General features: G+C 37.5%; 1 long non-coding RNA gene across 1 annotated transcript in view; it reads left to right on the top strand.

The window, feature by feature from the left end:
* LOC108494468 overlaps positions 1-26729 on the top strand; it is a 30892-nt gene extending 4163 nt beyond the window's left edge. Inside the window, exon 2 of the long non-coding RNA XR_001873858.1 lies at positions 21301-26729. This is a non-coding gene — a long non-coding RNA (uncharacterized LOC108494468). The remainder of the gene's footprint in view (positions 1-21300) is intronic.
* The last annotated feature ends 992 nt before the right edge of the window (positions 26730-27721 follow it).

The following is a 27721-nucleotide window of genomic DNA, read 5'->3' as shown; positions in this document are numbered from 1 at the left end:
TTAAATGTGTATATTAAAGGTATGAGAGGTAAAAAGAACATTAAATTCTGTACGATACCATTGCTAGTATTATAATCAAGTATAAAGGAAATAAATCTTTTAGGAAAATTACTGTGAGGTGCCTGTGGATGTTGTATCTCTGAATCATTTTAAAGACATTGGCAATGGACCCTTTCAAAGTTAGTTTTGGGATGTTTTAGAGGGATGAAACTATTTACTCAGACCTAAAGCTAACTACAGACTAGTGTATCAGTTCTGTTCCATCCAATAGCTTCATTTCTCCATGAGGGACAGGTCATGTACAGCAGATGTGGCACTGTTTTAGTGTAAAGAATGAACTAAAACCTCCTCACAGAAACATCTGTAGAGTATTATTTTAAATAAGATCTTTGAATACACAGACATGAATATATTTACATATGAAGCCAGAGGCGCCAGGTGTTCTGCTGGTTTTGTACCTTCAGGTAAACAATGAGATGAAAAGCAAACAAGCAATCCCTGAAATACTGTAAAACAATACTGCTGCAAAGGAAGGAAGTTTTAAATAGAATTCTGAATATCTTAATTTCTCAAAACTGAGTTGGTGGTGGCACTTCTTCCAGCGCTCAGGGTACATATCTGTGCCTTCTACTGGGGTAAATGGCAGCATTCAGCTGATGAGTCCCAAAGTGCTGTGGCCAGTGGCCAGATTTGTGCTGGATTGCATCCTCTGAAGTGGCAGCTTGTGTTATCAACTTGGCACTGAATGACTTCAGTACCTCATAAAATTTACATCTACAAACTGGAAATAGCATTTGCTTATGTGTGGGACTTTTAATTAGTAAAGCACCTCCTAATGCCTGAAACATGCTAATGAAACCAATTTTTTGCTATGTTAATTGATTGATCTACTTATAAAACTATGTAGAGACATTACACAATATTTATCTTTCAATAGAACTGTGTTGCCAAGCACTGATGATTGTTGAAGCAAAAATATCTTAGATACCTCGAATTCAATGAGCATGTTTAGATAATGCAGGAAGTTTTATTGCAAAAAGGTGATATTCTCCTGTGGAGTTTTTGTTGATGATAAAATTAAAATATTTGCATTTGAGCGGATTGTTGTTAACAAACATAGAGTTGTCTCACTGTTATTCTTGGTTTCTGCATTCCTCACTTTGTAACTGACAGTTTTGGTTTTAGTCTTTCATAACCTATGATGCTTGACATCAGACTTAAAAAAAGCAGCCTGCCTGTTTTGATCTGAGTGAAATGTGAAGAAGTAGGGCAAAAATTGTTTGGTCAAAGCATATGAAAATTCATACTTTCATCTCTTTTCCTTCTGCAAGAATTGCATGTTGCACTGTCTTTTATTTTGTGTTTTGGCACGTATTGGCACTGAAAATGTGTATTAATGGCATTCTACAAACATCTTAAATTTTCCTTTTCCCCGCTCTGGGTAGTTGAGAGGGTTTATGAATGTTAGAGGAAAAAAGAGGAAGGAAAAAATATATCAGGAAGAATAGAAACAGTGATAAAGAGGGCAAGAAAATGCAGGAAGAGAGAGGCATGAGATGCTTAGTGTTAAAAGGAAGATGGTATATATATGGGAAGGAACTATGGATAAATACTGGTACTTCAGGCTAACTAGAAGCATGTGGCTTTATAAAGCTAGTTTTATCCAAACAAGGGAAGATGGTGTTATGAGTGTAGTTTTTCATTTTACAAGTGATCTGCCTGGGGTTTGACAGGCTATTTGTGAAATAATTCAAGCTTTGTACAGGACATTAAAAACTGACACACTTTCCCAGGGATTATTCAAGTCTGTCAGGGAGCAGTTGTTGCAGCTCTGCTGCTCCTTTCCATGTGGTAAAGAACTGTCCTGCATCCTCTGATTTAATTCTGAAGATTTGCAAAATTATTTCTTACTTTATTACCAGTGGTTTGTCTTTTTAAATGGTCAGAATAAATGCTAAAATCTATGAACTGAGCTAGGGAAAAAATTACCTGTGGAAGGTGATTGTGTTCATAATGCAAAATTCTAGCATAGTTTTATTCGTGTGGGAAAGACATTGCAGAAGAGTTAAGGAAGCTCTGTTTTGACTTGAGTACATAACTGAGCAAATCTTTGCTTATCTTTGAGGATTTTTCCAGCACACTTATGTTGCGTGTGTGTATGGAAAAGCACTGCCTTGAAATAATTTTGGAAGATGCTGGGAGGAACAATGTATCTGTACTGGCAGGAAATTTTGATTACCCTTCTCTCTATTGATCCCAAGGGACAGTTTGCAGTACAGAGATGCCATTAAAAATACCATAGTGGGAAAAGCTCCTTCATCTGGTTTGTGATCAGAGCAATGAAATATCCAAACTCTGTGTGGTTTTCTTAGTTATTTGTTTCTCTCATCTGCATTTCTATAGGTTGTATTTCTTTTCCTATCAGTTGTTTCTTTAAAAGAAATTTGTCAGCAGTGCCCAATGTAATTTAGTTTTATTCAGGTGAAAGAATCTGTTTATGTCTCTTGACTCCTGCCCACAAGTTTTCTTTCTTTTGATCCCAGTTTGTTACTCTCACTTGCATTTTCTCAGTGTTTCACTTTTAAGGCACTACTGAGTCAGAAGTGTTTCAGTATCCAGTAAAAGTACAATTGAAAACACTTTGTCCTGCAGATGGGTAATATTGAAATTATTACAGAGACACATCCCTCTAAGCTCACCCTAATGAAACATCTCAGTCTTGTGGTGTTCCAGGATTAAGACCCCTCAAAGAAAAGGTGGTTTGGCTTGGTGTGGTGCTCAACCAACCTGGTGTCATACAGCAGCTCCATAATGCTGAAGGAGTTTATGTATTATATTTATTGCCTCATTATTGAGTCTTGCCATTAAAACAAAAATCAACTTCACTTTCTAATACTATGACTTAGACTAATTACCATCTCAATAAAGACAGTGAGATTTGCTTTGCAAAGTTAATTGCTATGAATTGTTCAACAGGCCTCACAAGTAGGTATTTATGAGTGTTATTTCCATAAAGTAGATTTTTGTCATGCTTCTTTATATTCAAAGTGACCTTTACAGTGCTTATGAGAAGAATAATTTAGTGTATACTGAACTAGAATTACTCTCTAGTCACCATTGGAAGCATTTGAGGACTGGTGATCTTTTACAGTTGCTTCAGAATAAACTCATGTTTAATGCTGCCTGAGAAAATAAGGATTGTGTCTAAAATTGTTGAAACAAATGAGGGAGAGGCCATGGTATGAGATTTCTTTTGCATGTGTAGAAATGTACAAGAAATGTTCTCCTTTGCATGGTTTGAAAAAATGGGGCAAAACCGTGAAGCAAGTAGATTGACAGGAACAGTCAAAAAGCACTTCCTGTGTTGCTGTTGGCAGCTCACTGGTGTATACTGGTTTCCCCTATAAACACACAGCCTGTAAAGCAGATGGGGGTTATGTTGAAAAAACCATGGTCAGTGTTACAGCAAACCAGTTCTGTACAGAAGGAGCTTTTAACTGTGCTCTGCTTTTTCTGATGTTTGACTCCCATCTGTCTTTTGCAAGGAATTGGCTGGATCCAGGATGCTTTGGAATGTTTTTTTTCATAGGGCCCCATGAATTCCATCATCACTTTCTATCATTTTCTCCCCCAGTTAACAACAGGCTTTGTAATGAAAGATCATTCTGAGAGATTTGTCATTCCCAGTAGCATTTACTTCTTCTTTCAGTCTTACTCTTTTCCTGCTTACCAACAAACTCAGCAAATCCTCACAGAGACAGGGTTTCTAAACTGTGCAGTTTATGTCCCCAACATGCTTAAATTTGTAGCAGTGCAAGAAGAGGTTAAGATTTTTCTCATAACAGAACACACAGCCAGTTAAAGTTTTGTGTCATTACAGCAGTGATCCTGTTTCCTTGGTTACAGGCAAGTCACATGCACTCCCTTGTTAAAAAGTGAACTCTTTATATATTCAGGCATTTCTGTACTGCAGCAGGTGTTTCTGAAATTGGTAGCAAAAAATGGGCTCTAGAGCCAGGAGAGAAAGTTTCAATTTTGAGGTTGGGCAAAATAGGGAGAATACATTTGTAATTATTTTCTTTACTTGGCAAACAACATGAAATTGGACCAGAAAAATATAATCTCTGCCATCTCTGTGGTTTTTTTTTTTTTTTTGTCTTACAGTTCCCAGCACTTATTTTAAATTCACATTTTCAGTTTTCTCTGCTGGGATTTTTACAGCAAACAATAGCCTTATAGCTAAGAATCATGCTCATTAAGACCAGAAAATGTAAAATATAAATATCATCCATTCCCAAATATGTCTTGCACAGACATGAAGTCAGTTTGTAGAGCAAGACAGATATTTAAAACAAAGGGGGCAACCATTTGTTAGTTTAGTGGAAAGAGGTAACTGGTAAGTTTTTTATATATTTAGCCATTGTGCTGAAAGAATACATACAAGAATGCATACATGAAAGAATGCATACAAGAACACTCTAAGCTGAAAGCTTAGAGTCTAAATGTGAATCAGTTCATTTTCTATTGCCCATCCACAAAGCCACCCCATTCCTGTCAGCACCTTCCTGCACATTGGCCTGTCTGGCAAGGATTTGCCAAGGTGGATTTGGCTAGCTAAATCAGAAACGTTTCTAATTATAAACACACACACACACAAAAAATCCTGTTTCTATTTTGTCCATACCTAACTTATAAACAGTGGATCCAATATTTTTTAAAGCTCCTTGTGCCAGTTTTGGATCTGGAACAAATTTTTGCATCCTGACTATGAAAAGAGGAATGCTGGAAATGTTAATATAGTTAAGTGTTCAGGACTTCAAAGTACTGTCCTCATTCTTGATAGCATGAAAGCACTTTACTGTGGAATAAGGTATGAACAATCAGTTTATTATTTTTTACTTTCAGCATTGTTGACAGCCATCTTAAGACCTTTTCTTTGTAGTGTGGCATGATTTTCTGAAGTGAATAAAAGAATAAAGATGTTCTTGTCAGGCTATCCATATGATAGCTGTACCTGACATTGAAATACAGAATTACTGCACGTTTCTTGTAAGCATTGTGGTTTTCTACCAATATCCTGTCTTTATTCTCTTCTTACTGTCTATCAGCACTGGTTAATATATTTAATTAGTGACATAGAGGAATAGAATTTAACCCAAGAATATGTAATTATCATAATGTGTTAGGGATTTTTTTTAAATTTAATTTTAATTTAGTTTAAATTAATTTATCAGCAGTGCATAAAACCAGAGAAGTCCAGATTGCAACAGTAGGCAGTTGTTCACCAGAGCTGTTCTTTTAACTGGAGTGACTTGTTCAGGAAGAAGTTCTGAGTGAAGTTTTCAGCCCAGAGAAATGTGCTGAAAACTGGAATTTTTCACAAAATATATTTTGGAAGGTAGAACAATGGAATAAAAATGTGTCAAATATTCAGTAGGGTTTCCTCACAGAGCTTGGGCAGTCCAGTGTCACGCTCTGATCGAGGGCTGGGTGGCTGAAAACCTCAAGAGGGAATTGAGGTTTATATTGCAATAAAGAAAATGTGAAAGGAGGGCAAACTGAAACATGAAGTAGGTGAATTGGTTTAAAGAGATAACTTGATTTGGAGATTGTCAATGCAGAGAAGAGAAGGGAGAGAGAATTGGTTTACATGGGGAGCTGTGGGAATGATGATCCCTGGGCAATAGAGGTTTGACTCAGCTCTGTAGAATCAACTCAGCACAGCAGTTTGTTGAGAGAAGAATTAGGCATAAAGAGGAGCAAACAACAGCTGGGAAAGGATTGGCTGATAGTGTCCTGGCTGTTGATGGGAATTATTAAAGGAAGAAAAACTGGAGAAGGTAGGGAATGCAGGAATAAATGAGTAGAGTGAGAGCAAAGGAGTGCTGTGAAGTGTAACAATCAAGAGACTGAACGGAACAGTTTGGACTAAATGAAGAGAATGTATGTGGAAATGAGGTGAAAAAGGGAAGATGGTGGTAAAGAAAGTAAAAAAGACAATATGGTAATACTCAAGGGATTTATTTTCCTTTAATGGATTTTTTGCACACACAAAAGAAGCCATTTCTTTAGAAGTGATTGGGTTTTGCTCTCATTTTTTGAAATGGCAGTGGTAGCTGAACTAGAAACAAAAGAAGAGGTTCACCATAGGCACAGACTTTTTACTCAAACATTATGTAGAAGGTATTTTGTCTTTTGAAAAAAGCCTTGAAAAAAAATATACATGGGTGATTATGCTGGTATTTTAGAATATTCTTATTGTGTGTAAAGTTTCAACTCCACATAGAATCTTGGGGTGAGAAGGTCTGGTGCAAAGAACGCTCTGCATTCAGTTGTTACTCCATGTGTAGGGCAAAGTAAATGACTGGCAAGAGGAGATTCCTCTGTGTTGGGAGTCTGACCAGCTTGGTGGTCGTTTGTTGTACCTGTTCTGTGGGTACTGGGACAAAACTTTGTCTTCCTTCCTTTAATCCTCAGGTCTATAAGCTTGTATTCTCTCCTTTTCATACCCTGAATGTATTTTTGTGTAGTGCCTTCAGCATAATTCCGGATGATTTTTTTTTTGTAAATACTAGAAACTTGGAAATTGCACAAGTAAACATCTTCTGTCTTTAACTTCATACTTTTAAATCAATTTTTGCTCATATAGATTCTAAGGTAATTTCTGTGTTCATTTTTATCCCTCCATGCAGCAATTTATGTACTCTGTTTATCCTGAAACCCTAGAATCTGTGTTTGTGTTTCTTCAGTAGGAAACATTTTCTTTGTACAGTTCTAAAACTCTCTTGTCACTGTTTATTGTTATCAGTATAGTGTAAGTGGATATATGAAATTGAGAAATGTGCATGTGTGGGCCATATGTGAATACTCACAAAATTAAACCTAGATGGCAATTGTAATGATATTTAAAATGCAGATATTTATGATATCACCTGTAGCAGGCTACTGTGCTCATACTCTAGGCCTAAGGTGTGAACTCTGGGGAAAAATAGAGGAAAGTGAACAAAACAGAACCATTTGTGAGGTAAAGCAAGAGGCTCCTCTTCTGGGTGCCGTGTCCTGGTTGTATCTGAGTGTGGCTCTGATTCACCGTGGCTCTGTCAGTCCTTTAGTTGTGTTGCTGCTCAGGCTGTGCACAGAGCACAGCTCAGCCAGGCTCGCCCAGAGCCTCCAAGTCTGCCTGTCAACTCCATTTACCAGCCTGGCTTTGTTAAATGAAGTCTCAGTGAGAGCCTGAGATAGATGCATTGGTGGTTCAGCAGCTCTGCGGTGGGTTAATGTGCTGTTTGTGTTGGGTTTGTCTCCAGGTACAATGCCACGGTGCTGGACTTCAGTCTTGGGTAAAACAAGTGTGCATGTTTTAGTTCTCATGCAAAATGATAATCAAGAGTTGCTAAGTATAACTGTGAAAATTGTTAAGCACAAAACAATGTATATAAACCTCTCCATTAACCTCCTGGTCTGCACCTGATTGCTAACAGTTATAAAACAATAACTTTAAAATGTTTACATTTGGAAGAGGTTGACATCTCTACAGGTTTGTTAAAAACTTTTCTTGTAAACATACTTCTACTTGAATACCTAAGAAATCTTACAGGGCATTTCCTTTCTTCCTTCCCTTCAAATAATAGTAATTATCAGTTTCAGATTTTATTTTTGTCATTAACAGGTATACATGATTTGTAAAGGAAGCTAAGTCTAATTCTCTTGTTTGCAATGTTCTAGTTATTTCTTTTTACAATATAAACCAGTTTCTGTCATGATTGCTTGAGTAGGATTCCTTTAAGAAAACTGCTCCAATAATATACCTAATTTAATGAAAAAGAGTTTTATTTTCTATGTATTATCCTGCATTTTCTAGTAAATGGATCTAGACATGTCTGGGCACTTTATTTCCTAGTTATCTTCTCTGTCTGTAACAATTTGCTCCATTACTCTGCTGGAATTGACTTTTTCAGAGGAGGAGAGCACAGAGAGGTTTGCAACTCAGCAATCAATAGCTGAGAATGTGCTGAAATGTTGGGAGTTGAGCAAGTGCAGATTCCTCCATGTTCTTACTGTCCCTGCTGTAGGACAGTGTCTACCTTCCAGCATGTATTTTGAACTACCAAAGCTGTACCTTTCTGGCCCTTTTCAGTCAAAGTCCTGAATATTAATACAACATTTCTAAAAGGGCACAGAATTTTCAATATAAAAAGTCCACAAATGTATAGAATTATATTACATCCTAATACATATTTTTATGTACCATCCAAGTCATCAAAGAGCATCAGACTGGCCAAAAAAAAAAAAAGTCAAAGTGAATACTTTTATTTGTTATGAAGATAATACTTTTCTCGGTGTAATTTTTTAAGCTACTGAGCAGGTGAGAGTACACAAAATTGCCTCTGACAGCTACTAGAATGAATGTATAATGGTAAATGTGGATGATAAGAGCAACTCATTGCATGGTTGTGCAGGACTGTTTCAGGTACCTCACTGTGCCATATATGCACCCCACAGATACCTTTGATAGATCTGTGTAATGTTCTTCTCACAAAATTTCCCTTTTTGAGCCAGTTTCCTGGCCACTAAATCACCTTACCTTCTGCTTAATAGATTCTTCTATCAGACTTCATGACAATTATAAACCTAAGGCATTGTTGTCCACTTAATTACCCTTGTTTGCTGTGGCAGTAATATTGTCAAAGGATACAACTTAAACAAGACCACCCTTGCCTTGCCCAAATCTACATCAGTTCCCTGCAATGAAGTTGTGGCTTTCAAAGCTTACTTTTTGGCCTACTAAGTCCTGCAAAACAGTTTGTAATATTTATTCTACAGCTGCACTTAAACTAGCTGATCTATAATTGCTTGTTAAGTTTCTCTTTATGGAGATTATTTTAGGAAAATTGCCAGCTTTAGATATTCGCAGTCAAATCTCAGCATATGAAGATTGCATAACAGCCAGTCAGGAGATGTGTTTTGGAGAACTTATAGGTAGGGGAAGGGAACCATCTGCAGGTCTCTGACAGAAAAGAAGTGTGGCACCAGAAAGTGTTTTGAACACTATTGCTCTAAACATGTTGTTTTGTAAGAAGCCATCTGGTCAGGCAGAGCAATCCGTGTGTGAGGGCAGATGGATGCGGGAGCTGGAGGATCCAGAACCCTCAGTTACTGTTCCTGGGCTGCAGAGCAAGGCCCTAGAGGAGACTCCTGATGGTGTGTTAATCCACTGCACCCAGCAATAGCTCCAGTGCTCCCAGACCTGATCTCCTTGTTGGAATGGCAGAACACTGGAAAAGCCCACGACATTTCCAGGGAGAGAAATTTTCCGAGTTCCATTCTCCATACAGCTGAAATCAGGTTTCAGGTACCCCACAAGGGCTTGGAGCAGATGGGATTCTCTGCTTTCTGTGTTGACAAGTTCTCATACCCCAAATCACTTTCAGGGATTTTTTTTTTTTAATTAGAATTTCAAATGTACAACTGAAGAGGGAATTATTTATTTAAATATATGCTCACAGAATGAATAGAAACTGATTAATGGAACTGAAAAAAACCAAACAAAATAATCTCATATATCATACATATTGTATTTATAATATATTTGGAAGCTGCATAGCATGCAACTGTGGCACTTTATTAGGTTTTTGAAGCCATACAGTTCTAACAAAGAGTGAGGTTATTTCTACTCCTGACTTTCTTTGATGTGTTGAAAGGAACTTAAGGGCTTCTTACTCACTTTAACCTGTCTGCATGGCAAAACATATTATGTAAAACTACACTAGTGTGGCCTGTGTGACATGAGTTTAATTCTCTACTTAGAAAAAATATTATATAAAGTCATGAAAGCAATAGAGTTTATAACAGATAACAAACAAGAGTTGCTGAAATTCAGAGTCTGTATTCAAGAGAAAGACTTTAATTTGCCATTTTCAGCTTGAATGCCATTAAAAAGGGAGCTTGATTGAGATATTTGCCAACAATGCAGACCATCTGAAAAAACTTTTATTCTTAGAGTTTCTAAAATGTGGCAGAATGGAAGAACTTTTAGACCAGTGTGTGTGTTGGATCCCCAGTGAGAGCACAATTTATGGATTTATTGTTTGGGAAGCAGGGGCTGAGTGAGATGAGCTGCTGGATCACCTGTATCGGTATAACCAGTGTTCTCTCTTCAGTTCCCAGACACCTGATGGCTTGTCACCAAATAGTCTTTCTGATACCCTGTGGAATTGAAAGTGGTATTTTTTCAAGGTATCTGATGCAGAAAAACAAGGAATGATCCCTATAAATCACTGCCTGCTTTCATTTCCCCCTGGTGACTGTCCCAGAGGGGCTCAGGGAGCATCAGTCAGGCCCAGTTTGTGTTTGTACCCTGCAGATCAGGCCTTTGTGCACAAGGAATTGCTCTACATTAAGCCAAGGGCCCTTTTCATATTAGGGGGTTGTCTGTGACATTTGCAAACAGTTTTGGTGTAGTGTATTTATGTAATCCGTTGTCAGGAATATGGCAAGCTAAGCCCTCAGACATGAGTTTATGATGTTTGCTACAGATCCCCTGAAATGTCAATATATCGGTTCAATTGCCCTTGAGAAATCTGTTAGGGAGGGGAAGAAAAAGGGGGTGTAATTGTTGAAAATACACTGTTCATGAAATCAGAATGTGTGCGTGTAAATATATTCCCATAGGTAAATTTTACATAATTACTAGAATGTTTTTTTAAAAATTAATTTGCTAATGAAACATGATTTTCTTTTCTTCATATAATTGTTAGTATCGCAAGAAAAACTATTCTGTAATGCTTATTTCACTGGGAATAAAACCAAAGATTAAGTTTAATTACTTTTCCACAGTGGAAGAGATTTTCAGGAGTGAAAGAGGCTTTGCTGAGAGATGAATATATAAACTTTATTCCTTTCTCTTGGCATATGAAGCGGTAAGGAATACTCATGAAAATGTGGTTTAGAACAATCTGTTTATACACCTTATATTGCAGTCTTCCAGTGCTTATTCATTTTCCTTTCTGTGCAAGACTGACAGTAATGGATAAATGGATGCATCCATCCAAATACATAAAGCAAATAATCTTCATAAGGGAGGTATCTTTGTACTTGTGCATGTACTTGGCTTTAATCCAGACCATAACAAGTTTGTTTATGCCTAACTGCACAGTTTTTCAAAAGGAGGTGGGTTATTTCTTTTCCTCATTTGAACTTGTATTGAAAAATATTCCAGCAGCCATCAGTATCTCATGTGAAAACAGCATGAATTAGCTACAGGCCATCACTGAAATTCAAAACATCCTACAGAAGCTTTGTTCCTTGGTTTTGTTTATCTGCCAGCTGTAAACATAGACCATTCAATTCTGTTGCATTTCAGATGCTATTTTTGTGGTGTATTTTTAATATGTTTGGCGCTTCTGTGATGATAGCAGAATCCATGAACAGTTAGCTGAAGGATTCCAGAATAACTCGGTGTGATTATAGGCACTTGTCTATTAATACCAAAAAATTAATAGTATGGAAGTGCACTTCCCTGCTGTAGCATTAACAAATGAGTAAACAAGGTGATCATTGCTGGGGTTTTTTAAAATGTTCTTTAGACTGCTACAGAGGACTGCTCCAAATACATCCTCTGTAGGTACAAATTAGACCAAATGTCAGTTCAGAAGTGCAAAATGACCTGCACTGTTGAGGTCTGTGCAGAAGTAATCAAGGCAGCGTTGTCACACAGTGCTGGTTCATCTGCAGCCTGCAGAGGTTGCTCAGGTGTCCTCTCCATGCTCATCCCACTCCCTGTGTGTGGCCCTTACAGGGACAACACGACTGGAGGACTTTGCATATTTACAACATCAGTCCAACATCAGGTTGTTCTGGTCTCTGAGGATCTAGTCAGAATAGCTGCAGATTTCCTAATGCAGCTCTGCATTATAATGAAACAGGCTTCTTCAGTTTACAGCTACTGGAATAACCCAATTCCAGACAGAAATTCCAGGAAGGATTTGTTCTGGGGTGGCTGGTATCACCATGTCCGAGAGAAGACCAGAGTAATTTTTCTTTAAATCTTCACATATTAATTATACAGTTCCCCAGAGTTTGATTATACCAGCAGCAGTATGAAGGTTTATTTTTAGTTTAAGATATTTGTAATTGTAACACAATTACTCTTAAGAGTTCAGTAAAATGCATGTAAGAAGAGACCCACTAATATGTGGGTCTGCAAGGATTGCTGTTCACTGTGGAAAGTTAGAAATCTGTGCCTTGCAAACAACTTGCATAAAATAGCCCAATTTTGCAACTGCAAAATGAGCCAAAGAGCCCTTTTCTTACAGCACCATGTCTATCTGACCTCTGAAATCTTGTTTCTCAAATTTTATTCTAACCTTTAAGAACTCATAAATTAATTCTTTATAAGAGATTTAATTTATTAGTCTTAATACAGTTTCTGGGTAAATCATAAATATACTGAATAGCTCTAAATGTCTGGCTCTGTTAGAAATCCTTCAGTAGAAGACTCGTACATATTAAACGAGAGAAATCCCAAAGCACTGTTGAGAAGAGCAAGGTATGACCACAGGGAAATAAAATGGGGCTGGTTTGTACTGTCAGGCAGACTGAATATTTTATCATATTTTTGCTGTTAGTGCAACAGCTGAGTGAAGTGCCTCTAAATCCAATAAAATCTGGTGCCCAGTATTTCTGAGCACAGGGCAGCTGTTTGGGTATGATTGCAAAGGTTCCATGTCTGACTGTAGAGCTGTCACTGCCTCACCCTGCTGTGTCACCTTGTAGGGCATAACCAGCCCTCTCATCAGCAGTGGTGTTGGTCACTGTCCAGACCTGCACAGCAGCACTGCAGGGGGGAACTGCAGGCTCACACTTCATGGGATGTCTTCTAAGACTTTTCTCCTGCTGGCAAAGCAGAACTACCCTAACAAAGATAAAACTCTACCTCATCTTATTGCCTTCTGGTGCTGTAGATGTGCATGTGTAATACTGACCTCTGCATACAGGTGCTTCATTGATCTGGTTCTAAACCAGGGAAAGTGCTCTCTCAGCAGCTTTTTCAGTTACCATTTAGTTCAAAATTTACTTGGAGCCATAAAATGTCCTCTATCAAAGAAAGTTAACTGGTCTTCCTAGTGGCAAAATCTTCATGTGGCCAAAAGCCACAAAACTCAAAGACAAGGAGAGGAGGAACTTTACTGGGGATTTTATAGGTAAAATATGAAAGTGCCTGTCTTGTGGTCCTGCAACTTCCTTACTGCAGAAGCAGATTCTTTGGGCAGCAGTGGCCATTTCCAGGCTTCTCCATGTCGCTGAGAACAGGGAAGGTTCAGCAGCTTCTGGTTGCCAGGAATGCCACTCCAGGCAGGAGCTACCCTGCAGTGGCTGCCAGCAATAGGAGAGCCACAGCTGATCACTGGTGTCCTAAATTGATTCTTCTCTAATATTCTGGCAAGGAACAAGCTTATTGCAAATTTGATTTATTTTTTAATTTGAACTCATTGGCAAAGTTCTGCATTAGACAGGGACCAAGATGACACGTTTTTTGAAGACTCTGAATCAGAGGATACCTGGAGAGCTGACCCCAAAATCCAGGGTCTCCTGGCAAGCAATGCACCGTGCATTGAACTCCCACTGGAGTCAGTGGAAAATTTTACTGCCTGTTAACCTAATTTGGAGTCATAATGAGAAAAAGGATAAGCTGTATTTATCACTGACATTTTCTTCTTTACAGAGAAAATAATTGAAATATGACTAAACAGAAAATGTGATTTTGGTGGCCAATTACTGTGGCCTTCTTTTTGCTGGCCAGCCTGATGCATGTTTAGTTTCTGTCTAATCCATCAAGAGTGTTGCATCCCAAGCTGGCTCCCTTAGTCATTTGCCAGGCAATGTCATTCCTTCCATTAGCTTCCCTTTCTGCTTGGATTAAATGTAAACATTGGTCCTTGTCTTCATTACCAAGCAAAGTCAGCAGTTCCCTTGTTATTCTGTTGACAGTACTCAATTATTTCCATATTTTCCCATCTTGATTACTTTTGTTTATTTAGAGAGTACAGGTTTAATTCCACTATGCCAAGTCTCAGCTCTCTCTCTGTGATTATGTTTCCAGGTGCAGGTGCACTGTTTTCTATGGGCTATTCAACTCAGTGGGAATTTCTTTTTATCTTAGGGAAACTAAAAATAATAGGCTAAAATGAAGAATGATCTAAAAGTTCCCAGGGGTTGAGATTATGGCCTAAATTTTTGAGGTTTTTAGGTCATGGATCACTGTTAGTATCAAGCTTATGGTTGGAGTGCAATTACATGCCTTTAGTATTTAAAAAATAAAATCAAAGGCCAGAAAAAGTGATTGCTATAAAGCACTGTTCTTCACTTTATCGTTGCCACCATGTTTTCCAGAAAAGATGATGATTCTGTATGATTCTAGGAACAGTTTTAAAAAGTGTTCATTTTTTACATTCATAGCTATTATCGTTAAAATGACATGGATTCAAATCTGGATCTGTCCCTGAGAATGTCACGTGAGCTCTCTCCTGCTTTGTTGCACATGTTGATATCATGCTCTAATCTTCAGGAGAAATGTAGATACTTGAGAGAAGCAGCTGATACCTCTTGATGGAGCAATTAAAACTCAAGCACTTCCTTGGAAGATCAAAACAACATGTTTTGATCACAACTTTTCTTTATCATTCCATTTGCCTTTATTGTGATTTTAAAAGAAGGGGCTTGTTCTTAAAAATAAAATAATGATGGTAATTGTTTGTGCAGGTTGTTTTTTACGATGGGCAGTTTACTTGAAAAACTCAAAGCAAAGGCAGCTAAGTTGCATTATTCCTAAGGAGACTATTTAAACTATGTTAAACACTGTACTTGGTAGTGCTTTGGGGCAAATATTCTTGCCTGGCTGGATTTGGAGCAAAGAAGAGTCAGGGAGCGTGGAGGGGACATAACCTCTCAGCAGGGAAACAGCAGCCAACTCGCTCCACCAGGGCCATCCCCCAGCTCAGAACTAAAGCACCAGGAGCTGTTTGCTCCGGAGCACGTGGAAAAACAGGTGGCAGATTTCCAGGAGGCTGGTAACTGTGCTGCCTTTCCCATGAAGCTGAATTATGGAGTATTGAAGGCTAAAAGTCTGACATGGTAAAGCAAGACAGGAATGTGCACCAAGTTTTTAATTGCCATCAAAATTGCCATTAGTGTGACTAAGTACATGAGTGAGCTCAGTATCAGGTAAATGATAGGGATGAACAGGTAGGAAGTGATATTTTAAGCTTTCAGATTTTTATTTTTTTTCCCTCCTTGGCATGAAACGTGATTCACTTTTTGCATTTTGTGTTCTGTGTAAACTAGGGGTGGGAAGTTCACAGGTGTTGGTGCTTAACTCCTTTCATGGGCTTCTCATACACTGGTGTAAACTCTGTTCTTATGCCCAATGCCAATCGTATTGATTATGGGCTGTTTAAAAGCTAATTCGGTAATTAAAGTTGTCTTCCTTCCATGTCATTTTTGTGTGCAAACAACTTGTGAATATGGAGGAGGAAGTGCCTGGCTAGTCACTGTAATGCACTGCTGCCTCAGCATGTGGAAATTGCTACTTGTCAAACAAGAGATTTAGTCCTTTTATTTTCACATATGAGATGCATTGTGAATCCTGCTGCACGTCCTCTGTCTTTAGTTACCTCGATATTTTCAATAAAAATGTATTTAACTGTCTCTGCCTTCCTTAAAGATAATTACTTACTAGCAGGAAAAAATAAATCCAGGTATTTACTGAGCACTGTTCTTCTGAAAGCAAATCCTACGTTTTGTTATTATATAAACAACCTTGGAACACGTTCTGCTTCTGAGCCACTTGTTCCCTGAATCACCTTTCCCTGTGTGTGGTAGATGGTTCTGCTCACACAGGTTCAGCCAACCCCTGACAGGAGGAGAATGAGGAGAGCTGAATGTTGGTGATTTCTAGATGGAAAAGGGTGGAACAGCCAAACTTGCTGCCTTTCAACTAAGAACAGAAATACACAAAATAATTATAACAATTAAAATAAATGCAAATGTGTGTTTGGTTTAGGTTTCTGGCTTTCTAGTTAGCTGTGAAGGGATCATTTGCAGGAGCACATGCATTATGTTACTCTGGCTGGGGCACCACGAGGCATGGGAAGTAACCATTCCCAAATGCAGGTGTTATTATGCATTGGAAAGCCAAGGAACAAGCCTCTGGGTGTAAGTATTGCTTAGATGAAAGGTCACCTTTACAGGATTCTGAGCATTTCTTGAATGAGAGTGTGTCCAATTGCCAAAATTAATCATAGGTATTATTCATTTATATAACTGATGGATACAGTAACCATCTTGTTATGCCAACTTCAAAATAAAGTTAGCAGAAGTAAAGAAAGATCCTATCATTACAGTTAGGTACAGCGCCATGGTTTACAGAAAAATTCAAATATCAATGCAAATGTTGATGAAGAAAGTCTTTATGCTGGTATGGAAACTGAACTATAGCATGTGAATGTTCAAGTCAGGGTAATTTGAATTATAACAATGGCAGCATGATTGTGTGTCATTATTTCACAGCAAGAAGAGATCAAATACTTCGTGAGTACTGTGTTGCACTGTAGAAGTGTGTAGTGGAAGTAGAAGGAGTTGTACATTAACCAATGGTTGGACAGAATATTAGAATTAATGCTTTTTATTTTTTGAGATTTCATTTCAGATCTAATCTTGATGGGAAAGGATTGTTCAGTTTGTAAACTGACAACTTTGCTTTAACAGTGTCTTTGGGATTTTCAGTGTTGAAGTGTACTATAGAGGGATTATTTTACCCTTTTCTCTCTCTCTCTTCTGTTAATAAATGAGTATTTAAACATCCCAACTCAGCCATTTTTATTAATGGAGATCACAGTTTCTGTGATCAGTTTGGGAACAGTGGCAGGAATGTGGCTCCAATTATTTTTACACTTCAACAACTGGAAAAAAGTATTTTACCCAGTTGACTGCAAAGCATGAGTTACTCCATTATGTGAAATGGTTTGATGAATTCAGAATTTTAGTTAATAATGCCACTAGACAGGTGTTTTATCTGATTTTATGTTGTATTGGCAAGTCAGAATTAGTTCTCAATTGTCTAATAAGGATATCCTAATGTAGTCTAGACGTTGTTTAATACTACCTTTCTGAGGAGGTTGCCTGCCTGAGTCCAATTTACAACATTAATATTGGGGTTATAACCAGAAATTAGATTATTATAATGACTAACAAAGAATGAGTAACACAAGGAGCTGGCAAAAATCACTGAATTCATCTGCCAGTGAATGCCTTCTTTTCATGATGTGTGTTTAATACAACTCAAGCAGAACTAGAATTATGAATATCTCCAGAGATGCATTTACATGTGAGACAGAGCTGGAGATAGATATGTGCACCTGATCCTGTGCTTTCCTGCACTCCCAAGGTGTGCTTATTGCTTCTGATCTCTGGCTGATACAAAAGTATTTCCAATTGCAGACACGTTACACTGTTTTTATAGAAACTTCTCTAATTTTGTCTGAAGCAGAGGCAATGGGATGGGAAATAGATTTCCTCATGTAAACGTTCACAACATCAACCAAGACAATACTGCAGTTCCATATGCTGAGTATGGAAAGAGAAACCCACAAAATGCAGTTTACATTTGGATACAGGGAGAGCAATAAATCAAAGGTATGAATAAACCAGCAGCTGATGAAAAGGACCGGTTATTTTAAGCTATTTTCTATAGATGCACCTCAGGCAGAACTTGACACCAAGACAAAATCAATGCAACTGAATCGTTTGCCAAACAAACGCTGGGCAGATCAATCAGGAATGCTTGAAAGCTAAACAATGGCCTGGTGGGAAGGAGGAATTGATTGCCTCAGCAGGCTGCTGCTTTTCTTCAGAATGGGACAAGGAGAGAATGTAGAAAAGAACTTGAGCCTTTAATACACAGACATTCCACTGCTGAACAGGGAAAGGCCTGGCAAACCTCTGCCTGCCTGCCAGACTCGGCCTAGAAATTAAACCCTATTACTTTTCAGTGGCTCAGAAGGCAAAAGGATAATGGTGTATTAAAACCAAACAGGTGTAACTGGGACAGGTGTAGGTTGAAGAGTCAGTGCTGACTGCAGGAACTTGGAAGAGTTACTGTAGCACAGCTACTCCCTGGTTTAGGTCTGTGTCTTTTAAATTTGTATTTTAATCTGAGTAAAACAATCAGCTATAGGTGAACCCTAACTCAGCCCTCCAAATTAGCCTAGAGACTTTCTACTAAATGAGACAAATGAGAGGGTTTGCAAACACTGCACATAGGTGTGGCTTATTCCTCCCTCCTAAACACAGGGTGGCTAAAATAGATATGTCTGAATTTCATCTTTATGTGCACTTGCCAGAAATACTGACAGGATCATTTTAAGGTCTTCATACCTCTGCCCAAGAGTTCATGGCCTGTCTGACCTGTTGAACTGTCATGTCATTTAGAAAGGTGTCTTTTTTAGTGCCAGAGACTTTATAGGTATCATTTGACCTCAAGGCCAAACTAAATTATTAAATCTAGTAACAGGAGACAAGAGATGGGAGATGAATCTTTTCCTCCTACTTGATTACCATGTGTTTTGGGAGTGGGTGGTCATTTTGGTAAGAAAGCTGGAGCTGAAACCAAAGTGAGATGGCTGGTTTCCTCATCAGGTTTTGGAAAAGGACAGATGGAAAGGGACTAAAAGATATATACTTTTAAATTTATGACTCTTTTTTAATACTTTAAACTTTTTTCCCCATAGAACATCTGGTCTGTGGAAGTTGAGGAATTCAATTTCAGCTTCAGTTTGCTTTTTCATGCTGGATGCATGAAGACCCGATTCCTCAGATATATGTTGCTTTCTGTAAACCTACATAACATAATGATTTGTCTTAGAATTTGAATTGTCATTATAAAAATTAGCTAAGACATTTAAGACAAATTATCTCTAATTTAGTTATATCTTGTTCTGGAGTAGCATCATTTAAATTAGCAGAATTACTTGCAATGTCTGTCCTTCGTTCCCAGATGCTGCTGTTCATGGAATTATCCTGAATGATCTGGTTACCTCAGCCATGCCTGTCAGGGCACACTGATATTAATTCATCTCTCTTCATTTTAGAGGGATTCCTCTTGCCCCTTTTGCCCTTTTTCCTTTGGATGGCATTGCTCCCCATGGGCTGGCACTAATGTCGTTTTGAGGACATGCCAGCAGGAGGAGCTTGTGGATTGAAATGTGCTTTCAATAAAGCAATCACCAAATTATAGTAATTGCATATAACTCTGTGCTCTCTTCTGCAGTGGAAACTATCATGTACCTGTAAATTTGTCTGTCTGCTCATAAAGCTCATGAACCTATTTCAGATTGAGCGAAGCTCAATGAGGTGAAAATTTAATTTTATTTGATTTTATTCCATTGTATAATTGATATTTAGGTTATTTTATGTTTACATGTTCTGAAAAATACGTATCTTAACACAAAAGCACAACTCCCTGAAGCCAATATCCCATGCTCTGTTTTACAAGCATTAAGAGTATCAACACTGCATTGCTCAATTTTATAAATAGTATAAAAATTATGAGTAATAATATTCATGTTACTAAAAGAAATCCATGATAATGAGCCCAGCTGAAATTGGATTCACATGATCAGAATTCTCTACAGCAACTTAGATAACATTGCTGAGTTTCAAAATAAGAAATCATGGGGCCACAGTTGTAAGTCTGATTATCCTTGGGTACCAAGAATTAATAACATATGCTAAATTAATTTTTAGGCTTTTTATTTTAGTGACAAGAAAAATAAGGAATTAAAGATATAACTTGTTAATTTTGTTACTGAAGAAGAGATGGATGTGTACCACAGGTATTTTATGCATTTTTTTCACATAAAGGTTCTTGGTTACCTTGAAAGACTAAATACTATAATAGGAATGTGATGCATCTTGAGGTAGGAAAATCATTTATTATTTTAGCTGAGACTCTTTTAGAGTTTTCTGCTTAGAAATTTAGACAAGTTAAATAATGCATTTCCATTAAAAAGACTTAACACTTTTTTTTCTGTTAACGTTTAGCATCTGAATTGAACATAATTTTTCCACAGTGTTTTTTCCCTCTGATTTCTATGGGAACAGCCAGTTTGTGTGCACTGTAGTTACAAAGGTGATGGCTACCAGTGAGGCAGCTGCCCTTTCCTGCAGAAGTGCTCTGCTACCTGCAAGTGAATTTTCCACTCGGACCCAGGACTTTTTAAAGGCTTTTGCTTTGGTACCATCTCTCCCACGTGGGTCCTCAGAACAGCTCAGAAGAGCCTGAGTGTGCCGGTGGCTTTGGCAGGGCTGTCTGACCTGTGTGTCAGGAAGGTCACTGCAGGAAAAAGGGAACTGCACAGAGAAATTCAGGGATTGTTTTAAAATATATCTCTATTTGTTTAAGATGGCCAGAACTGCAGATGAGCAATTCCTCCCCTGTGGACTTTTTACCATGTTTTGAGGATAGGTATTATAAGGTTGGGGTTTTTAACTTGTAAAAATAAGCTTGGCTTTGTGTGCTGTGTGATTTGATTGCCTAGCTGAGTTGCTAAATGCAAACCAGTTTTATTTATTGATCTGTATGTAAGCAGTTTAATTAAAAACCATGTGGAGACTTCTAAAAGAATGGCAAAAGTACAATGCTATCCCTTTATACTGTAGTTTTCCGAGGAGTCTATAGCCTGAATGTCACCTAGGTAAGCTGGAATTTTCTGTTACTGCTTGTTTTTGAAGTTGATGTTCTTCTCTGAGTCTTTTCCAAAAGGCTCATTCATGTAAGACTGTAGTCTGTTGTGGGTCAGAAGAGACTGAAGAATTCCCAACAGGGATGTATTACTAATGTACTTCATCATGTAATGATACATCCATCCATAATTAGAGGATTGTTAATTGAGCATCATCCAAGCTCTTGTCTATTTTGCTTGTACTTTTATCACTTCAAAATGCTTTTCCCGCCATTTCTGAACTGCAGCTCATGGAGATACGCTTTTATCCTGTAATTTGCAATCTTCCATGAAGTATTGGAAGTTCTACTAGTTCTCATTTCTGAAAGAGCCCATTTTGTGATTCACACTTGAGATACCAGTAGAAAGAATGCAATTCCGTGATGTTGGAGATGTGTGCCGTACTTTGCAGTCATGTGCCAGGCTCTCATAACATCTGCTTTTTTCATGTTGGAAATAACCACAGAATAATTTACATGTAACGTAAATTAGCTACTTGTGTCTTTATGTTTTGTCTCCCTAGTGATATTCCACCTTCTGGAGAGCCAGTGAGCAAAGGCAATCGCTCGAGGGTGACCCCGCGCTTCCCCAAACTGTCCCGCAGCCACCAAAGGGAGCCCCGGAGCCTGGAACCCCAGAGTGGGGATCTCTGACCCTTTTTCCTAATTGTGAACACGGGCACCACGTACTTTAAGTTGTTCTGTGATTCCTTCCTAGCCTATATTTATAATTTAAGCTCCTGAAGAGACTACAGCTGCATCAACTTAAATCCTGAAAAGAGACATTCATTGCCAAGGGTCATATCCTGATTAACTACTTTGGAAGGCAGTAATCACTTTCTCAAAAGAATATGAGAGCTCTTCACCAGAGCTCAGCAAACTGATGGCATTTTCTTTGTTTTGTAAAGCTGCACTGCACATATTCTCCTTTGTTCCCCTGAAGTCCTTCTTTTACAATGAATTCCTTGTTTGTATTATGTTGTCTCCCTTTTAACATGTACATTTTTCTGTTCCAGAGAGACATGGGTATCCTGTCAAGACAATTTTTTTTTTCCTTAGGAGAACGGTTTTGATTAGCACTACTTAATATGTCAGAAGGATGTGCTTAAAAGAACCTCACTAATTTATTACCTTTTGTAAATAGAAAGACTGGGTTGTTTTGGTTTTTTTTTTATTGTAAACCTCTGACACGCAAAGGTTTTTAAAAAAACTTGACAATGTAGATGATGAGAAAAACATTACAGGTGGAAAAATAGCTTTTGTACATTTCTAGTTAGATATTCTCAATAGCTTTCATTTGTGGGAAGTATTCTTTAAAATCAGAGAATGTAATAATTTTTTAGTAAAATTTCAGTCCTGCTGGAAGGCAGATGCAATATTATTAATTTTTACAAACCACTGCAAGGATACACAAAATTAGCATGGTGCAAAATAGTGCTTTCAAGTCTTGGGTTATATTTTGTTATCAGTTTGTTGCTGATGTTACAGAATAGTCCATCATTAATCTGATTTTGTAAAACCCTTCACACAGTGATACTTAAAAATTGCCTGTAATGAAAGTGCCTGTTACCCATCACCTCTTATTGAAAAGTAATTTGTAATGCTACTACTGTAAGAGTGACTAAAATATTGACAAGAATTATTACAAGTGATGGAAGTCCTGACATGGATTAACTGGAATCCAGTTCAGTATCCATTAGTTGCACTGCCGTAGGCAGTTAATTATGTTTTAGCTATCTTCTTCTCTTCATTAAGTTTAAGCAGTATACGTTCAAATTTTCCATTAATTGTATTCTGGTTTTCCTTTGTGTAAGAATATCTTTCTTCTCAGAAGTTTTTTTGGATAATGTTACTTAAATTGATGTATCTTGTCATTTTATTATCCATTCATTATATTAAATTCTCACGTCAGTAGATACTAAAACCTTATATCATTCTCCAGAAAAAAAACCAAGCTGATGATTAATGACAGGGTTTTTTTACCTCACTGATTTACTAAAGTTCTAGCAAACTGGAACTTGTGTCCTGCAAACCTGTGACCACTGTGTGTTGTTCAGGCAAGTGAGTGGTCCAGTCATTTTTGGTGGCACTTCCTGGGTGAGTGGGGGTTTGTTACACACAGTGAGGAGCATCAGTGCCTGAGTATGACCCCAAGTGCTGGCTTCCTACCACTGAAATATGTAGCTCTCAGATTGCACTGGATAGCAAACCGTGGCAGAGAGGAGTGGAATTCACTCCTCAGGTCAGAAATTTCCGTAGGTGAAATACCACAAAGTAAAATCATGTCACAGAAATGAAACAAGATTTTTCAGTCAGTGAGAGTCCCAAAACAGATAAATAACAAAGCCCAAAGGGCAGCCTGAGAACAAGTGCGTTTCTTTTCATTAACAGATGAATTACTGTTGGTGTTTTGTGTAAGTTACAGTGGGACACTTATTTGAGAAGAAGGCAAAGTGAGTAGTTTGTCAGTTAAGTAGCTTCTCCAGACTTTTGTCTGATGCACTGCTGCTGGTTTAGTTTGTTGGAAAGAGAAGTAGCTTTAATGATGATCCCACTTTGAAACAATTCTATTTTTCAGAAAGTGTAGACTTGGTTAATAGAAACATGGCATACATCTATTAACACTGAATTGCAAGTAAATCTGAAAGAAAACACTGTGTGGTAACCTTTGTGATGTGTCTGTCACATGGAGATATATTAATTTTCAGGAAGTAATTCTCAGATTCAAATACTTCTTATTCAGAAAGCTGAAAATGATAAGAAATCTCATTTAGCACAGACTGAATTTTTTTTAGTTGTTTGAAAGGAATTGTTTGTATCTGCATTTGGCTCTTAAAATTATTTCATCCCTGATTGTCTTGCTTCTTGTAATTTTAATGTATGTATGTAGATCACATAAAAATACTGAACTTGTTTACCATGTACAAATTGCTCTTTGTTAACTGTGGCTGAACTGTGTATCAGCTCCCAAGATTACAGTCTGCAAACAATGTTCACTTGGTGATACAAGATACTGTAATGGGGGCATTACTAATCCATTTAAAAGCTCAGCTGTGATTTCTCTAAAATCCCAGAAAATAATCAAATGAAAGCCTTTCTTCACAAGGTAGCTTTCTCACTTCATAGCCCTGGTTATTTTGAAGATCAGTGAGGAACCTGTACGACTGCAAGTAGGTGCCTAGTGACAGGAATGCCCAAATTTTTAGCACCTCAAGACATTCTAACATGCTCTTAGAATCTGTTGCAAATCCCACTTCTGATAATTCACCAGAATCAGCAAAGTCTGTTAAGAAGGTTGACCAGCTGGGATTAAGAATGCCAAGGACTTCTGTTATTCTAATAAAATATCTGTAAGTGTAACAATTATTCCATCACTTGAATGATTTGATCAGTTTATCCTGTGTCACCTAATTTCATGCTCATGGTTACAATTTTTGTCCAGGTCCAACTTCCTTTGGCACTGGCTCAGAGCTCTGAAACCCCTGTATGTGCTCAGTGAGTTGATGGGTTGGACCATTCCTGTTGGTGCTGTAATTCCAGGACAGAGTGTGGGCCCTGGGCTGTGGCCTGGCACGAGGCAGTGGAGAGGAATTTGTGGTATCATTTGCATTTCATTCCTGCTTCATCTTTAGATGTATTAGGTCTCCAGGGCTTCTCATCAGTGACTATTGAAAATAAACTGTAAAAAAGTGGCACAACTTTTACTGTAATGCTGTTGTCCAATCACATGGAAAATGAACGTTTTCCTGAGAAACACAGAGCAGGCAAAGCTGTTCCAGCTTTTGCAGATGTGTCTATCAGTATTCATCACAGACTGAGTGTGGTTTTTCAGAATCTCATTTATTTAGAGATTCTGTCATTCATTATAGCATTGTGTCGACTTGGCTTTTGCAAATTAAATCAAAGTTCTCAATAATAAAAATAATAATAATAAATTTCCAAGGTTTATATGAGGCAGGATATTGGCATAGTTATAAAGGCTTAAATTGATATGTCCATTAAGTCATATATTCTTAGGAAGATAATAATTTCAAAGCCAGTCTTTTTTATGGAATATATTGTTGATGTGATAGTTGTAATCAAATTATAATACCTTGCAGAATTTACTGCAAGTCATAAACCATTGAGATTGGATTAATACAAGTATTTAGAGAAAGAACATAATGGTAATAAAGATTACTGGCTCAAAATTCTGACCTATTGCTAAGGTGCTTTTTATTTTTTTTTGTTACAAAGTCATGTTTTATTATATAGAACAATATCTGCATGGTAGCTGTCAAATTAATTAATAGGATCCTACTAACAAATGGGGTTGACTGACTCAGAGCAGCCAGCTAATAATAAATGAGACTTGGTGAACCCCCAGTGAACTAATGATGCTTCTGTCAGGATATATTAATGGGTTAAGAATATGATCTTTTGTTACCAGAATCAGTTATTGGTGCTTTCACATATGGATGTCATTCCTTTTCCTCCAGAGAAAGCAGGGATCTCAGTGCTGCTCCAAGTTCCATGCTGTTCCCAAGGTTCCACCCTGCCACTCCAAAACATTTTTCATCTAATGCCTCGGAATTCTGAGCACAGATAATATATACCTGTGGATAAAAATACAGTTACTTGCTTGAAATTACAGTGAGAAACCTGTGGAACAGCTGGTTAAAAGAAAGAAAAAAAGTGCTTCTTGACCAAATTGTGCTGCTCTACACCCTTGCAAATCTTGGGAACAGCACTGGGCTCTTCCAGCTGGAACTCTAGGATATATGGAAAGAAACCTATTTAACATGAGAATACAACTTTCTCCTTGGAAACAATAATACTTCTGTGTTGGATCTTGAGTCACTTCTAGAAAAGTGATTTAACAGCTCAAGAAAGGAAAGAATTTCTCTCCTTCACTTTCTATAGGTGAGGGTGTTTGAGTCAGCACCCTGCTCCACATGGAATATTCACTTGATGATGATTTTGTCATTTCAGTAGTTTCTTAGCATTTTGTATGCAAAGAAACACTTCACTGTATGAAATTATCTATATGAAATATAGAATATGTTTAAAAATACCAGTTAACCTGCTTCGTGTTTCACATATTGAATGGAAGATAAAACACTTGTTCTACACAGTGGTCTGACACTGTACATTGAATTTATTTCTTATTCTGCACTAACTGTGCTTTTATGGTCCAGTTATAGAGAACTTAGATTATTTGTAAAATTTCTTTAACAAAAATAATCAGAGCATACTTCTAAACAATAATAATGGCTTAGTTTTTGGTTCATAATGGCATGAATTTATACTGGACAACAGCACTGAAATGTTTAGAGAGGAATGAATGTTCCAGATTTACAAATTTCTGCAAACATCTGGACTTAAAAAAAACCCAAGATTGTTTTTTATTGCATCAAAACAAGTTTGTTGCACTTCCACGTAGGGGAATCAGTTCCTTTAACAAGATTTCAGAAATTATCTCCATGCCCTGGCAGTAGTTAAATTGTGATGAGTGGTTTTCTTATTAATCATTTAAGACACTAAAAATTATCAAACTGTAAGTGTGGTTGAAAATACAGTTCTGAAAGGCTGTGCTTTCTTTCTCACTTGACACTGAGATAAATAAGTGTCTTATGTATGGAACAAAACCTGTTGGCAACTGAAGAAGCTGGATTTCCCTTTTCACTTGGGGAGGGAGTTTTTTTTTGTTCTTCCTGTTAAACTGTAGAAAATATAGTATTAATTCTTAAGCATATATATGTACAGTATTCACATAAGTATTAATAAACTAATATTATTTTAACTCGTTATGCTAATGTTTACATTATAGAATTTTTAAGCAAATGTGTATATATAAAATTTTCTAAATACTTTCTTTTTTTTTTATTATTATTATTAAATATCCTGTGGTAATTTTATTGTAATCTGGTTAAAATATGCTACTTTACCAAGAAGAAAATAAAAAATAACATCATTTTTTGTTTGAAGTGGAGTTTGTTTACACCTTATTTGTTCTATTCAGCTGGTTTGTATTTGCTTCTTTGATTTGTGTTCATTTTTTTCAATGCATTTCTATACCACAAATAGTCATGTTGCATTTGGGGAGTTGTAACAACTTGACATTTCTACATGAGTTTAAAGGTTTTCTTTTCAGAAAAGACCTCTGCAGGATTTACTGCTTTTCCCCCCACCCTTGGAATTTTAAGGAAGTAAGGAAAAATCTTTGTACAACGATCTGCCGGAAGAAAGAGCAAAGATATTTTTAAGATAGTGTTTAAGGTAAGATTTTTGCTACTGCACTCCAGTCTTTCTGAATGACCTTTTAAGTATTGTGAGTGAACTTACTGTGTTCCCCAAATTAAAATACATACCTGACATTTTGATATATTGCAAGTCATGCTTGATTTTGTTCTAGAAAACGACGTGTGGCATGTGTGTGTTTGTCATGCTTATTTTCAGAATTTTTCCTGCCTTTTTTCACCCAGCATTGTAACAGCAGGCTTTTATTATGTGAGGTTTCTAAGTACCATGTTGATAACTTTATTTCCAATTCAACAGTATCCATACCATTTTCAACATTTCTTGATTCCCTAATATTTTAAAGTTGCTCAGCAAGTGCATGCACCTTATCCAGTACACTGCATTTGTCATTGCTGAATAATATGTCTTTATTTGGAAAGACTTATATCCCTACTCATTGTAATTGTTTCATTCGTGTAGGCCCCTCATTAGTTGCACCTTTAGATCTTTCTGCTGAGCAAACTGTTGTGCTCTGGGTGAGGCTCTGCCCTTCTTGCTCTTTGTTCCAAATGCCAGGCCTGCAGTGCCCTGTGCTTGCCCACTCTGTGTGCAGCATCACAGGCTCTTTGTGTCCTTGGACATTTGCTCTTTACACCTTCTTGCTTTGAGCTTGTGATATTTTTGGAGTCTCTGCTGGATCCCTAAGACCTGCCCTTCCCCAGTTTT

This window comes from Lepidothrix coronata, unplaced genomic scaffold, assembly GCF_001604755.1.
Source record: "Lepidothrix coronata isolate B3197 unplaced genomic scaffold, Lepidothrix_coronata-1.0 Scaffold24, whole genome shotgun sequence".
NCBI classification, from domain to species: domain Eukaryota; kingdom Metazoa; phylum Chordata; class Aves; order Passeriformes; family Pipridae; genus Lepidothrix; species Lepidothrix coronata.
Note: the sequence above shows the minus strand (reverse complement) of the source record. Positions and strands in the feature narration are given on the sequence as shown.